The 16544-nt window shown below is 47.1% G+C and overlaps 1 non-coding gene across 1 annotated transcript; it reads left to right on the forward strand.

The window, feature by feature from the left end:
* The first annotated feature begins 4104 nt into the window (after positions 1 to 4104).
* On the forward strand, positions 4105 to 7339 carry LOC125507534 (uncharacterized). Its single transcript, XR_015602957.1, has 3 exons — positions 4105 to 4248; positions 4345 to 5800; positions 7049 to 7339. It is a non-coding gene; the product is annotated as an uncharacterized LOC125507534 (transcript).
* The last annotated feature ends 9205 nt before the right edge of the window (positions 7340 to 16544 follow it).

A 16544-nucleotide genomic window follows, 5' to 3' on the forward strand; every position in this document is an offset into this window, starting at 1 on the left:
ATCAATACTAGTCTTTTCTGCGCACTTTGTCCTCACTCATGCGCACCCGGGAGCAACTTCCCGGTCAGTCACCCATCCTGACACTAGTCCAAGCTGAGCATGCTTAACTTTGGAGTTTTGTCCTAATGGGCTCCCGGAAAAGAAGGAATTCCTTATTGATATGAGTAGTCTATCATCCCTATTAAGCCATGATATCACATACACCCCCACTCAGAGGAACCGACGTCCTCGTCGGGCCACAGGAACGTTCCCTCTTGGCACATACGTCTGTGCATCCAGTCCGGTACATGTGCCATGCCTGGTGCCACGACGGGTCACAAACGTCATGAACAACATGACCGCGCACCTGTCTGCAAACATCCGTGTAACCGCGAGGGTTGGCTCTGATACCAACTTGTAACGCCCCGGACACACCCGCCGGTGGTCGTTACTCCTGGTGGGATCTAGACTGGCCCCACAGATTAATACTAGTCTTTTCTGCGCACTTTGTCCTCACTCATGCGCACCCGGGAGCAACTTCCCGGTCGGTCACCCATCCTGACACTACTCCAAGCTGAGCATGCTTAACTTTGGAGTTCTGTCCGAATGGGCTCCCGGAAAAGAAGGAATTCCTTATTGATATGAGTAGTCAAGTGTTGATTCCATACCTTTCCTAAGTAGTGTTCTCATATTTCTATGTGAATACTAATCCTTCTCGATCATCGAGTTTGTCATTTCAATTTCTTCTCAACCGGTGAGCTTCCCTTCATGTGGATCCGATCACTTCAACAGTTGCAAGATCCAATCTCAGTTCTTCTCAACAGTGTTCATTTCATTCGTCCCAAGCTGCCTTTGTTTTCCCACCCACCCACCCTTTTTCTTCAAGGACTCAGATTTCTTGATCAAGTGTCCATCTTATTCATCTGAAGTCTCTTCTTTCTTTTCTTTCAATGTTCTTACCCGGTGTTTCTCATGAAGATCCTGACGGAACCTCAAGTTCATCATTATTCATTCTCTTTCTTCTCTGGTGGAACCAATTCAAGCTTTGTTGATCATATCCTTTCCTCGTTTCAAATACCTTCTCATGCCGGTGCAATTCTTAATCATTCACCTCTCGCTATTCAATTGTTCCGGAGTGCTGAAGATATCTCGAAGATTCGTGTTTCCACTCTGCTTTCATTCAAACTTTTTCGAGAATGTTATCTCATTCAAGTCATTTAACTCAACCGGCGCAATCTATCTTTTAAATCATTCAACGGTGTTTCTTTTCAGTGGGCCCTAACCCACAGGTCTTTTTCCAGGATCTTACCTGACTCTTCTAATTTTTACCGGCGTCATTCTCAAATTCTTTTCCAAGTTTGACGTTAATATGAATTTTCCATCAGTCAAATGCTTTTCTCCAAGATCTTTCTTTTCTTTTCATTGTTGGTTCAACCTTTCTAATTTTCATCCCGGAGTATCTCAACAATTTGGTGGTGTTTCTCATCGTCATTCTCAGATTTTGAAGACCGAAGAAGAGTTTCTCTTAAATCTTGCTCCATTCTTTTCAAGAATCGTGGTTCTAGCTTGATGTCTTCCTCTCATAAGTGTTTTCTTTGTGACTATTCTTTTCATCCTTCTGGGGCAATTCAGTAGTCTTTTCAGTTTGATTCTCCGGATGCCATCAATTCAGGTTTATTCATTCACAGCTTTCAGTTGTCATTCTCCAATCTTACCGGTGCATCGTTCAAGTGATCTCTAATCAGTTCGTGATCCCTTCGTTCCCATGTATCTAGATTGTCTCGAGTATCTTCCTTCATTTCACAATTCTTCCCGATGTTCCTTTATCTTTTCTTCGGTCATTTTAATTCTTACGGTGGTTCATTCAGGATTCTCTTCCTTCGTTTATCATATCAATTCATTCGTTATTTCAATCCTACCGGTGTTTCGTTGAAGACCTTATCAGGTTGTCGATATCTCTCTTAATCCTTTTCAACGAGAATAAGTAGTATGCCAAATCCGTTGCTTGTCATCAATTTAAATTGATGAAGGATAAGCATAATGTAATTCTTATTCTTGTTTCATCCAAGCGATTAATTCCCTATTCCGGAGGTTCATAAAAAATTCTTGTTTCCATTTGTTCATTCTTCTTTTCCAGAGCTCCAAGTTTTCTCCTTATCTCGTCGCGGAGATTCATCTCAATCGGTACAAGGATTCACCATGTGTTTTCAACTTCTCGTTCCTTCCGTTTGATCATTCTTTTGTTTAACGGAGTTCTTCATGAAGGTTCTACATGATGGTTCATCAAGGATTTAATTCATTCTCAAAGTTTTCATCGAGATTCTTTTCTAAGGAGCTCAAGTATTCTTCATCTTGCAATCCGGAGTGCAATTCTTTCTACCGTATCATTAGAGGTGGTATTATGTCATTCTTGATAATTGAGTTCGTGTCTCATGATTCAAAAGTTGTCCCGAATGACATATTTTAAACCCATCATTTCAATTCATTCATGAGGTATTTTAAATCCATCAACCTCTTCGTTGGAGTTATCTTGGGTTATATTTCACCTAAAGCTTTCCCTAAGGATTGTAGCTATTATGGTGCTTACAATTGACCCAAGTTCTTTTATCCTCCCGGGGGTATAAGTTCCTCGTCTTCTTGTTCATACCAATCCAATTCTTTTTCCGTGAGTGGCAAGTTGTCACCTCATAATTTTGAGATGTCTTCTATAAGTACATATCAAGCTTATCCTTTTCGTTGATGGTTTTCCAACAATTCCGTTCGACCCTTCTCCTAAAGATGCTTTCAAGCTCATTTGAGGTAGAAGATGTTGTTTTCTTCTCCGTTCTTTTGATTCCATTCTTTTATCTCTTTACGGAGGCATTGAGGTGTTGCTCTTTTCACTCATCATCTCGGATTGTCAGGACCATGTTTTTTTCGTGCTTATCCTTTTAACCGGAGTGTCATGTCCTCTTTTCAAGTATCCTCTCATCTTGTCAAGTTCAATGCCTTCCATTTACAGGCGGAGTGCTGTCCAAATTATATCATTCTTATTCCTTCCCTATCTTGTTTTAACCGGAGTATTGTGCCCCTTTGCTCAAGTTCTTTTCGCCTTGTCAAGATTTGCATCTCTTTTCAACCGGAGTGCTGTCCGAATTTGCTCTTCCTTATTACTCTTCCCTACCGGAGTGCTTTCAACTTTGTTCTTCCTCGTTCCTCTTTCTTAACGGAGTGCTTTCTACTTCGTTCATCTCCTTGTATTTCTTTTCTCGAATTGGCTTAACCTTTTCAAGGTTCTTTGGTTTCACACATTCGTCTACGAAGCAACTTAGTTTTACTTCTCATCTTCTCTTCCGTTTTCCCTCCGGTGCCATTCTAGATCTCGGGACGAGATCCTCTCGTAGTGGTGGAGTGTTGTGATGCCCCGAGACCGTTGCGCCAGGTGTCTTCCAGTTATTCGTTGTTGTTGCCTTGTCATTTGCTTGCGTGTCGCATCTTGCCATGTCATTATGTGCATTGCATCATCATGTTTTCAAAACTTGCATCCGTCCCGGCCTCCCTGTTTCTTCCTTTGTCCGTTCTTAGTCCAGACACACTTGCACGCGCCCGCGGCATGTCCGAAATAGTATTTTATAAGTGGCCAGAAAAATGTTCTCGGAATGGGATGAAAGTTGGCATGTGATCTTATTATAGTGTAGATAGACCACCTGTCAAGTTTCATCGCATTCAGAGTTTGTTTGATAGCCCAACCGTTAAACTATAGCGGCATTATAGCCGGTCTAACGTCGGACGTTTTCGGTCTCCGGAAACAGTCGCCGGGTCTCTCTCTCTCTCTTCTCAGCTCAAAGCTTTCTGCATAGTCCGCTGTCAACCGTCAGACCCCGAAACCCTTTGTGCACAGTGCATCGACCCCTCGCGCGTGTCCGAAACTTACCCGAACCCGACCCGGACAGTTGTCACCGTTGGGTCCGGATCATCCCCAAACATCTACAAAACGTCTCCGTTTTGTTAATTGGACTTCCTAACATATTTTTTCCGTCCGTTCGATTACGATCGGAGGGAGAAGATAGCCCCTAGCCTAACCTACCCGCTATATATATTAGTCTATCCGAAGACCAAATCCCTAATTTCTAGGGATCCTTCGCCGCCGCCACTCTCTTCCATCTCCCTCGGGATCCTTTTTCGATCTGCTCCACCTCGTTTTCTACAGCCAACCAACCCGCATCGCTCGCCGATTTCCTCGTGCCCGAGGCCTCCAAATCACTCCTCGCCAGCAACCAGCGCCACCAGGTCGTGCCCTGCGCCCTTCCTCCCCTGCTCCTTTCCCTTCCTTCTTTCTCTCCCTCTTACGCGCAAGCTCTCCCCGTGTTCTCTTCTTCTTCACAGGGAACCGAGACGCCAGTGCCGCCGTTCCTCTGCTTCGTCTGCTTCCAGTAGGACCACGAGGCGCGCCCGCAGCCCCGTACGCGTCGTCGTCGTCGTCTTCGTGCAGCAGCCCAAGCGCTGCCGCGAGCCCCGCCTGCTCCTTCAAGTCTGCCGCCGTCTCCCAAGGCCCTCGGCTCCGCCGCCCCGCCAAGTTCCACACCGCCCCGTCTGCTCGTTCTTGCTGTCGTCGCCGCCAAGACCTTGCCTCGCCGGATCCACCGCCCATTGTCGGGAATCGGTCCCCGACGACCTCGCCTCACATCCGGTGGTCGTCTCGTCGTTTTGTGTCGCCGGAAGCACCAGCGCCGCCGCCCCTTGACTTCCTGGAACGGGCGCATCCCCAAATCCCGCTCGCTGTGTCCGTTGACTTCGTCGCCAGCCGTGCGGGGGCCACGAGAGCGCCAGGCCCAGCTCGCCCGCGCGAAGACCCCCCCCCACCTCTGTCGCTTTGCCTGGGCCGCCTTCTCTCCATGCTGCTCGTCGTGGGCCACACGCCTGCCGGCCCAGCTGCGCCTTCTCCCGTCCTAGTCCATCACCGAGCCGGCCCAAGTGCCGTGGTGAGTAGCTCAGTTCAACCCAATGCAGCCCGTCCTGTTTTTTTCCTGTTGCTGCGAATTTAGCTATTTTCCAGAGAGTGCCTGTTTTGCAGAAAACACCCTAGTCTTCATGCATTTCATTACTCACAAACTAAGCATCACATGTAAAAAAAGTTGTATATGAAACTTGCTTAGAATTTTGTCTAGTTTAATAATATTCAACTTTCATGCATGTTTAAAATGTTTAAAATGTTGTTTGTTTAAATTTGCTTAAATAACTTGCTAAAATGATTTAATTCATAACTAAATAATCGTAACTCCGAATTTAATAAACCTTATATGTAAATGGGGTAGAAAAATGCCTAGTTTAACATGATGCACTCATCTAGCATGTTTAACAACTCTAAAATTATGTTTAGGGCAGAACAGTACCAAACCTAATATATGCATATGAGGAGTTTCCGGACTTGTTGTTTTGTTGTTCCGGCCTCATTTAAACTTGCCTAGATTAGATAGTTTCTTCATGCTTCACCTCCTGACATGTTTAACAACATTTAATATTGGTGAGTACATAACCAAGAGAGAACTAAATAATTGATGTGGTGTTTCGTCAATATGCAACCCGTTGCATATTGAGCTCCACTTAATTTGTAGTTTTGGTTGTTGCACTTTGCCATGTCATGTATCATTAAACCGGACATGCATCATACTTGATTGTGCATCATGCCATGTTTATGTGATGGTTGTTTACCATGATTGTTTGCTTCTTTCCGGTGTTGCTTCTTTGGGTTGGTTCCGATAACGTCGTGTTGTGAGGATTCGTTCGACTACGTCCGGTTATCTTCTTCAGGGACTCGTTCTTCTTCCTTGCGGGATTTCAGGCAAGATGACCATACCCTCGAAGTCACTTCTATCTTTGCTTGCTAGATGCTCGCTCTTTTGCTATGCCTATGCTGCGACACCTACCCCTTGCTATATCATGCCTCCCATATTGTTAAACCAGGCCTCTAACCCACCTTGTCCTAGCAAAACGTTGTTTGGCTATGTTACCGCTTTGCTCAACCCCTCTTATAGCGTTGTAGTTGCAGGTGAAGATTGGAGTTTGTTCCACGTTGGAACATGGATATTTTGTTGGGATATCACAATATCTCTTATTTAATTAATGCATCTATATACTTGCTAAAGGGTGGAAGGCTCGGCCTTATGCCTGGTGTTTTGTTCCACTCTTGCCGCCCTAGTTTCCGTCATATCAGTGTTATGTTCCCGGATTTTGCGTTCCTTACACGGTTGGGTTATGATGGGAACCCCTTGACAGTTCGCCTTGAATAAAACTCCTCCAACAATGCCCAACATTGGTTTTACCATTCGCCGCCTAGCCTCTTTTTCCCTTGGGAGTCGCGCTCCCAAGGGTCATCATTATTTTACCCCCCCCCCCCCCGGGCCAGTGCTCCTCTGAGTGTTGGTCCAACCTATCAGCCGCCGGTGACCACCAGGGGCAACTCTGGGCTGGCCTACCGGAAGTTTGGACAATCTGAGTGTGCCCTGAGAACGAGATATGTGCAGCTCCTATCGGGATTTGTCGGCACATTCGGGCGGTGTTGCTGGACTTGTTTTACCATTGTTGAGGATGTCTTGTAACCGAGATGCCGAGTCTGATCGGATTGTCTTGGGAGAAGGAATATCCTTCATTGACCGTGAGAGCTTGTGATGGGCTAAGTTGCGAAACCCCTACAGGGATTTGAACTTTCGAAAGCCATGCCCGCGGTTATGGGCAGATGGGAATTTGTTAATGTCCGGTTGAAGAAAACCTAAAGTGAATCTTAATTAAAATACATCAACCGCGTGTGTAACCGTGATGGTCTCTTCTCGGCGGAGTCCGGGAAGTGAACACGGTGTTGGAGTTATGTTTGACGTAGGTTGCTCTAGGATCACTTCTTGATCATAGATTCTTGACCGTGCTTTTGCCTCCTCTTCTCGCTCTCATTTGCGTATGTTAGCCACCATATATGCTAGTGGCTTGCTGCAGCTCCACCTCATACCTTTTACCTTACCCATAAGCTTAAATAGTCTTGATCGCGAGGGTGTGAGATTGCTGAGTCCCCGTGACTCACAGATACTTCCAAAACCAGCTTGCAGGTGCCGTTGAACCGTGCAGATGACGTAACCAAGCTCAAGGAGGAGCTCGTTGAAGATCTTGTCCTTTTACGTTGTTTCGTTCTAGTTGATCAGTAGTGGAGCCCAGTCGGGTCGACCGGGGATCTGTGTAGCATTTGGGGTAGCCTTCTTTTATTTTGGCTCCGTAGTCGGGCCTTGATTGTAACTGGTTGATGTAATGCTTTATTCATGTAATTGTGTGAAGTGGCGATTGTAAGCCAACTATGTATCTTTTCCCCTATTTATGTACATGGGTTGTTTGCGAAGATTACCTCACTTGCGACATTGCTTTCAATGCGGTTATGCCTCTAAGTCGTGCTTCGACACGTAGGAGATATAGCCGCATCGAGGGTGTTACAAGCGCCTCTGGTAGGTGGCATTTGGTAAGGAAAATTTTATATAGTGTGCTGAAATTTACTGTCACTTGTTACTATGGAACATAATCCTTTGAGGGGTTTGTTCGGGGTATCTTCACCTCGTCCGGAACCACAATTAGTTACCCCTCAACCTACTGAACCTACTGAAAATGTTTACTTTGAAATTCCTTCGGGTATGATAGAGAAACTGCTAGCTAATCCTTTTGTAGGAGATGGAACATTGCATCCCGATTTACACTTAATCTATGTGGATGAAGTTTGTGGATTATTTAAGCTTGCAGGTATGCCCGATGATGTTATCAAGAAGAAGGTCTTCCCTTTATCTTTGAAGGTATATGCATTGACATGGTATAGGCTATGTGATGATATGGGATCATGGGACTATAAGCGATTGAATTTGGAATTTCACCAGAAGTTTTATCCTATGCATCTTGTTCATCGTGATCGTAATTATATATATAATTTTTGGCCTCGCGAAGGAGAAAGCATCGCTCAAGCTTGGGGGAGGCTTAATTCAATGTTATATTCATGCCCCAATCATGAGCTCTCAAGAGAAATGATTATTCAAAAAATTTATGCTCGGCTTTCTCTCAGTAATCGCTCCATGCTCGATACTTCTTGTACTGGATCTTTTATGATGAAGACTATTGAATTCAAATGGGATTTATTGGAAAGAATTAAACGCAACTCTGAAGATTGGGACCTCGACGAAGGTAAGGAGTCAGGTATAACACCTGAGTTTGATGGTGTTAAATCTTTTATGGATACCGATGCATTTCGTGAATTTAGCACTAAATATGGACTCGACTCTGAGGTAGTAGCTTCCTTTTGTGAATCCTTTGCTACTCATGTTGATCTCCCTAAGGAGAAGTGGTTTAAATATAATCCTCCCATTGAAGTAAAAGTAGTTGCACCTATTAAAGTTGAAGAAAAGACTATCACTTATAATGATCCTGTTGTTCCTACTGCTTATGTTGAGAAACCACCTTTCCCTGTTAGAATTAAGGTTAATGCTAAAGTTTCAACTGTAGTCAACAAAAGTAATATAAGGACACACAAACCCCCTGAGCAAGTTAAAGTTGAACCTAATATTGCTATGGTTAAAGATCTCTTGGCCGATAATATTGATGGGCATGTTATTTACTTCTGTGATGAATCTACTAGAATTGCTAGACCTGATACTAAAAATAAACATAGACATGTTGTAGGCATGCCTGTTATTTCTGTTAAAATAGGAGATCATTGCTATCATGGCTTGTGTGATATGGGTGCTAGTGCAAGTGCAATACCTCATTCCTTATACAAAGAAATTATTCATGATATTGCACCTGCTGAGATAGAAGATATCGATATTACCATTAAGCTTGCTAATAGAGATACTATTTCACCAAATGGGATTGTTAGAGATGTTGAAGTCTTGTGTGGGAAGGTTAAATATCCTGCTGATTTTCTTGTTCTTGGTTCCCCACAAGATAGCTTTTGTCCCATTATATTTGGTAGACCCTTCTTGAATACTGTTAATGCTAAGATAGACTGTAATAAGGATATTGTTTCTGTTGGTTTAGGGGATATGTCTCATGAGTTTAATTTTACTAAGTTCCGTAGACAACCCCGTGATGAGGAATTGCCTAGTAAAGATGAAATTATTGGTCTTGCTTCTATTGATGTGCCTCCTACTGATCCTTTAGAACAATATTTGCTAGACCATGAAAACAATATGTTTATGAATGAAAGAAGGGAAATAGATGAGGTATTCTTTAAACAGGGACCTATTTTGAAACACAAATTGCCTGTTGAAATCCTAGGGGATCCTCCTCCACCCAAGGGTGATCCCGTGTTTGAGCTTAAACCATTGCCTGATACTCTTAAATATGCTTATCTTGATGAAAAGAAGATATATCCTGTTATTATTAGTGCTAACCTTTCAGAGCATGAAGAAGAGAGATTATTGAAAACTCTGAAGAAGCACCGTGCTGCTATTGGATATACTCTTGATGATCTTAAGGGCATTAGTGCCACTCTATGTCAACACAAAATATATTTGGAGAAAGATGCCAAACTAGTTATTGATCACCAACGACGACTAAATCCCAAGATGAAATAAATGGTAAGAAAGGAAATATTAAAGCTCCTTGAAGCAGGTATAATTTATCCCGTTGCTGATAGTCAATGGGTAAGTCATGTCCATTGTGTCCCTAAGAAGGGAGGTATTACTGTCGTTCCTAATGATAAAGATGAATTGATTCCGCAAAGAATTATTACAGGTTATAGGATGGTAATTGATTTCTACAAATTAAATAAAGCCACTAAAAAGGATCATTACCTTTGCCTTTTATTGATCAAATGCTAGAAAAATTATCCAAACATACACTTTTTTTGCTTTTTAGATGGTTACTCTGGCTTCTCTCAAATACCTGTGTCAGCTGATGATCAAGCAAATACCACTTTTACTTGCCCTTTCGGTACTTTTGCTTATAGACGTATGCCTTTTGGTTTATCTAATGCACCTGCTACCTTTCAAAGATACATGATGGCTATATTCTTTGACTTTTGTGAAAAGATTTGTGAGGTTTTCATGGACGATTTCTCCGTTTATGGATCCTCTTTTGATGATTGCTTGAGAAACCTTGATCGAGTTTTGTAGAGATGTGAAGAAACTAATCTTGTCTTGAACTGGGAGAAGTGCCACTTCATGGTTGAGGGAGTCCTGGATTAGGGGGTGTTCGGGTAGCCGGACTATACCTTCAGCCGGACTCCAGGACTATGAAGATATAAGATTGAAGACTTCGTCCTATGTCCGGATGGGACTTTCCTTGGCGTGGAAGGCAAGCTTGGCGATGCGGATATTCAAGATCTCCTACCATTGTAACCGACGTTGTGTAACCCTAACCCTCTCCGGTGTCTATATAAACCGGAGGGTTTTAGTCCATAGGACAACTTCATCATACAACAATCATACCATAGGCTAGCTTCTAGGGTTTAGCCTCCTTGATCTCGTGGTAGATCTACTCTTGTACTACCCATATCATCAATATTAATCAAGCAGGACGTTGGGTTTTACCTCCATCAAGAGGGCCCGAACCTGGGTAAAACATCGTGTTCCTTGCCTCCTATTACCATCCGGCCTAGACGAACAGTTCGGGACCCCCTACCCGAGATCCGCCGGTTTTGACACCGACATTGGTGCTTTCATTGAGAGTTCCTCTGTGTCGTCGCTTTTACGCCCGATGGCTCCTTCGATCATCAACAACGATGCAGTCCAGGGTGAGACTTTTCTCCCCGGACAGATCTTCGTCTTCGGCGGCTTCGCACTGTGGGCCAATTCGCTTGGCCACCTTGAGCAGATCGAAAGCTACGCCCCTGGCCATCAGGTCAGGTTTGGAAGCCTAAACTACACGGCTGACATCCGCGGGGACTTGATCTTCGACGGATTCGAGCCACAGCCAAGCGCGCCACACTGTCTCGATGGGCATGATATAGCTCTGCCGCCGAACAGCGCCTTGGAGGCCGCACACGCATCGGTTCTGACCATTGATTCGGAGCCTACTGCGCCGATCGAGGATCAGCGGTTGGACGCTGCCTCAGGGGCTGCGATCTCAGAGGCGATCGAGCCGAACTCCAGCCCTGCACTCCGCATGGCCCGTGACTCCGAGGAGCCGGATTCCTCTCCGAACTCCAAGCCCCCCGCGCCCCTGCCGATCGAATCCGATTGGGCGCCGATAATGGAGTTCACCGCCACGGACATCTTTCAGCACTCGCCCTTCGGCGACATCCTGAATTCTCTAAAGTCTCTCTCTTTATTAGGAGAGCCCTGGCCGGACTACGGTCAGCAAGGTTGGGATACGGACGATGAAGAAATTCAAAACCCACCCACCACCCACTTCGTAGCCACTGTCGACGACTTAACCGACATGCTTGACTTCGACTCCGAAGACATCGACTGCATGGACGACGATGCAGGAGATGAACAAGAACTAGCACCTGTAGGGCGCTGGAAGGCCACCTCGTCATATGACATATATATGGTGGACACTCCAAAGGATGGAGATGGCGATGGAACGGCGGGGGACGATACCTCTAAGAAACAGCCCAAGCGTCAGCGTCAGCGGCGCCGCTCTAAATCCCGCCAAAGCAAAAACGGTGATTCTGGCACGGGAGATAATACTACTCCGGATAGCACCGAAGAACACCCCCTCCAGCAAGATTCAGCACAAGAGGACAGAGAAGCCAGCCCTCACGAGAGGGCGGCGGACCAAGAGGTTGAGGACGATAATTATACGCCTCCCTCCGAAGACGAGGCAAGCCTCGACGACGACGATTTCGTCGTGCCAGAGGATCTCGCCGAACAAGAGCGTTTTAAACGCAGGCTTATGGCCACGGCAAGCAGCCTCAAGAAAAAGCAGCAACAGCTTAGAGCTGATCAGGATTTGCTAGCTGACAGATGGACTGAAGTCCTTGCGGCCGAAGAGTATGAACTCAAACACCCCTCCAAGAGTTACCCAAAGCACAGGCTGCTACCCCGACTAGAGGAGGAAGCACCTACATCACCAGCGCATGACATGGCCGACCGGCCACCTCATGGCCGCGACAGAGAGGCCTCTTGGCCCTCCACTCAAGCCATGCCCCGACGCCGCGTCAAGCATACTAAGGCACGGGAAAATGCGCCCGACCTGCGCGACATACTGGAGGACAAGGCAAGGCAAACAAGATCGATCTACGGATCACGCAGGCGCCCCACGGCACGTGACGGTGATCGTCACTCCAGATGCAATAAATCCGGCCGGGCCGAACTCAACAGACAAAGCTCCTTCGAGCTGCGTCATGATATAGCCCAATACAGAGGCGCCGCACACCCACTATGCTTCACAGATGAAGTAATGGATCATAAAATCCCTGAGGGCTTCAAACCCGTAAACATCGAATCGTACGATGGCACAACAGATCCTGCGGTATGGATCGAGGATTATCTCCTTCATATCCACATGGCCCGCGGTGATGATCTACACGCCATCAAATACCTCCCACTCAAACTTAAGGGACCGGCCCGGCATTGGCTTAACAGCTTGCCAGCAGACTCAATCGGTTCTTGGGAGGACCTGGAAGCCGCATTCCTTGACAACTTCCAGGGCACTTATGTGCGACCACCGGACGCCGATGACCTAAGCCACATAATTCAGCAGCCGGAGGAATCGGCCAGGCAATTCTGGACACGGTTCCTAACAAAGAAAAACCAGATAGTCGACTGTCCGGACGCAGAGGCCTTAGTGGCCTTCAAGCATAATATCCATGACGAGTGGCTTGCCCGGCACCTGGGACAGGAAAAGCCGAAATCTATGGCAGCCCTCACGACACTCATGACTCGCTTTTGCGCGGGAGAAGACAGCTGGCTAGCTCGCAGCAACAATTTAACCAAGAACCCTGGTAATTCGAATAACAAGGACAAAAGCGACAGGTCGCGTCGGAACAAACAAAAGCGCCGCGTTAACAGCGACAACAACGAGGATACGGCAGTTAATGCCGGATTCCGAGGCTACAAATCCGGTAAACGGAAAAAGCCATTCAAAAGAAATACTCAGGGCCCGTCCAGTTTGGACCGAATACTCGACCGCTTGTGCCAGATACATGGCACCCCCGAAAAGCTAGCCAATCACACCAACAGGGATTGTTGGGTGTTCAAGCAGGCAGGCAAGTTAAGAGCCGAAAATAAAGACAAGGGGCTGTATAGCGACAACGAGGAGGAGCCCAGGCCGCCGAACAACGGTGGACAGAAGGGATTTCCCCTACAAGTGCGGATGGTGAACATGATATACGCAACCCACATCCCCAAGAGGGAGCGGAAGCGTGCGTTACGGGACATATATGCGATGGAGCCAGTCGCCCCAAAGTTCAACCCATGGTCCTCTTGCCCGATCACCTTTGATCGAAGGGACCACCCCACTAGCATCCGTCATGGCGGCTTCGCCGCATTGGTTCTAGACCCAATCATTGACGGATTTCATCTCACAAGAGTCCTCATGGACGGCGGCAGCAGCCTGAACCTGCTTTACCAGGATACAGTGCGAAAAATGGGCATAGATCCCTCGAGGATCAAGCCCACCAAAACGACCTTTAAAGGTGTCATACCAGGTGTAGAAGCCAACTGTACAGGCTTAGTCACACTGGAAGTGGTCTTCGGATCTCCGGATAACTTCCGAAGCGAGGAGTTAATCTTCGACATAGTCCCGTTCCGTAGTGGCTATCACGCACTGCTCAGGCGAACCGCATTCGCAAAATTCAACGCGGTACCGCACTATGCATACCTCAAGCTCAAGATGCCAGGCCCTGGAGGAGTAATCACGGTCAATGGGAACACTGAATGCTCCCTCCGAATGGAGGAGCACACGGCAGCGCTCGCAGCAGAAGTACAAAGCGGCCTCTCTAGGCAGTTCTCCAGTTCGGCATTCAAAAAGCCGGACACTGTCAAGCGCGCCCGGAGTACCCTACAACAAGACCGCCTGGCACATTCTGAGCTAGCGTAGCAATGCGGCCCCAACCCTAGCCCTCGCGATATAGCGAAACCAGTGCTTCGCGTACATAGCTACGCTCTTGAAATACCATGGGCACTGGGGAAGGGGCACTATCACGGCACGCCCGAAATACGGCTTAAACCGCACCAGGGGCTGCCGGATTCCTTTTTTTCTTTTTTCTCTTACTCTCAGGACTCCATACTTTGGACGACCCGTTCGGCAATTCAACTGCCGCACAAACGATGCAAGATCCAGGAAAGCAGACAAGCCACGCCGCATTATGGAACTCCCAGGTGGTCTCTATTGCGAGCAGTATACCTGTTTTTCAATACAATTCCGCGGCCTGCCCCTGGCCAGGACATGTTAAATAGTCCAATTTCTTTTGCTTATCGCACTATTTGTATCGTTCCGCTTTCATAGCAGCCTTTCTATAAACAATGCATAGCTTTTTGTCTATTTTTTCCATTATCCTCTTTTTATATATATGTTTATCAATAACATGTTGCATCCGTACACTCTGGTACGGCAAAAATACGCCAGGGGCTTCAGTACCCATCAATATGGCGTGAGAAGTCCGTACACTTTCACAAGTGCGGCACCCCGAACTTATAGCACTATATACATCGGCTCCGAATCATGATTTGGGTCAATAGTTGGGTTTGCCCAGCTCCTATGTTTTGGTGCCTTACGTTCCGCTATATCAGCTAAGGTAGAACTAGGAGAACTACTGCGATTGTGCCCCAGTTGAGCTGGGTTGAGCACCTCAGTAGAGAAAGCTAAAACTGACTATCATGATGAGGCGAGAGACCGGTCGCTGTTCGAGAGGTTTTTCGAGTCCTTAAAGACTTATGCCGCTACGAGCGAGGAACCGGCTTTGTCCGGCCAAGGCATGGATAGCGCCCCGAACTCGGTCTTCCGAATACTAGGGGCTTCGCCGAAATTTAAAATTATAGAGTTCTATGGCTAAGTGAGAGTGTTCAAGCATTATAGTCCGATTGCCTTGTTCGTTGTGCTGAGCGCCTCCCTCGATGGACCCAATAATGGGAAAAAGAGCGCTCAGGTTTATCCCGAACACCCCAGCACTAGTGGCATGGGGGCAGAAGCCGACGACTGGCCATCTCTCAATTTTTTGATAAACGGCCGCACATAAAGTAATATTTTAAATTCAAGCATTGCTTAGTGCATATGAACAAGTTTTCAGCGCACAAGATAACACGAGCGAGTTCATTCAAAAATTACATCCTTGGTGCATTCATCCGCCATAAAGCGGGCACCGGCCAGAACATCCTTGTAATAGTTCTCGGGCTTGCGATGCTCCTTCCCCGACGGCGGCCCGACCCTCACAAGCTTCTCACCATCCAGCTTACCCTAGTGCACCTTTGCACGGGCAAGGGCCCTACGGGCACCTTCGATGCAGACGGAGCGCTTGATGACCTTGAGCCTTGGACAAGCCTCCACTAGCCGCCGCACCAGTCCGAAGTAGCTCCCAAGCAGGGCCTCTCCAGGCCACAGCCGAACTATGAAGCCCTTCAGGGCTTGTTCGGCCGCCTTGTGGAGCTCGACCAGCTGCTTCAGCTGGTCGCTCAAGGGCACAGGGTGTCCGACCTCAGCGTACTGAGACCAGAACACCTTCTCCGTCGAGCTGCCTTCCTCGGCTCGGTAGAATGCGGCGGCATCGGATATGCTGCGGGGAAGATCTGTGAATGCCCCTGGAGAGCTCCGGATTCGGGTAAGTAACAAGTAGTTTACTTTTATATGTCTGCTTTGCATAGAGAATGCCTTACCCGCCGCTATCTTTTTCACCGCATCCAATTCCTGGAGGGCCTTCTGGGCTTCGGCCTTGGCAGATTTGGCAGTTTTAAGGGCCGCAACAAGCTCGGACGCTCGCGTCTTCGAGTCGAGCTCCAAACTCTCATGTTTTTTCATGAGAGCCTGAAGCTCTTGCTGCACCTCGCCGACCTGTGCCTCAAATGTCTCCCGCTCGGTGCGCTCCGTGGCCGCGTTCTTCTCGGCCTCAGACAGCGCCTGCTTGAGGGTTGCCACCTCAGTTGTGGCCCCCACAATAAGCAGTATACTCCTGTCATTTTTTGCAATTGCGTCTTCTTATAGGCATTTTTTCTATAAGGTATCTCTTACCTTCTTTCTCCTCGAGCTGCCGTTTGGCAAGGCCGAGCTCTTGCTCGGTCCGCTCGAGGCCCTGCTTCATGGCACCCACCTCCGCAGTCAGTGCGGCGGTGGCCAACAATGAAGCCTGCATACGTATATTGACTCCTTTTTAGTTAGACTCCTGCGATATTTAATAGATCCTCTATTCGGCTTTTCTTTCCGAACGCCAAATAGAGCATCAGGGGCTACTGTCTATGCGGTAATATTTTTACATATTTTTACTTACCTCGAAGCCTGTTAGAAGGCTAGCACAAGCTTTAGTCAGTCCGCTTTTGGCGGACCGAACCTTCTGGACCACCGTACTCATAATGGTACGGTGCTCCTCGTCGATGGAGGCGCCCTTAAGCACGTCCAGCAGATTGTCCGGCGCCTCCGGTTGGGCGGAGGACGCCGGCTCAATAGGCTTGCTCCTCTTGGCAGGA

Source organism: Triticum urartu, chromosome 5A (genome assembly GCF_056163025.1).
Source record: "Triticum urartu cultivar PI428250 chromosome 5A, HENAU_Tu73, whole genome shotgun sequence".
NCBI lineage: Eukaryota > Viridiplantae > Streptophyta > Magnoliopsida > Poales > Poaceae > Triticum > Triticum urartu.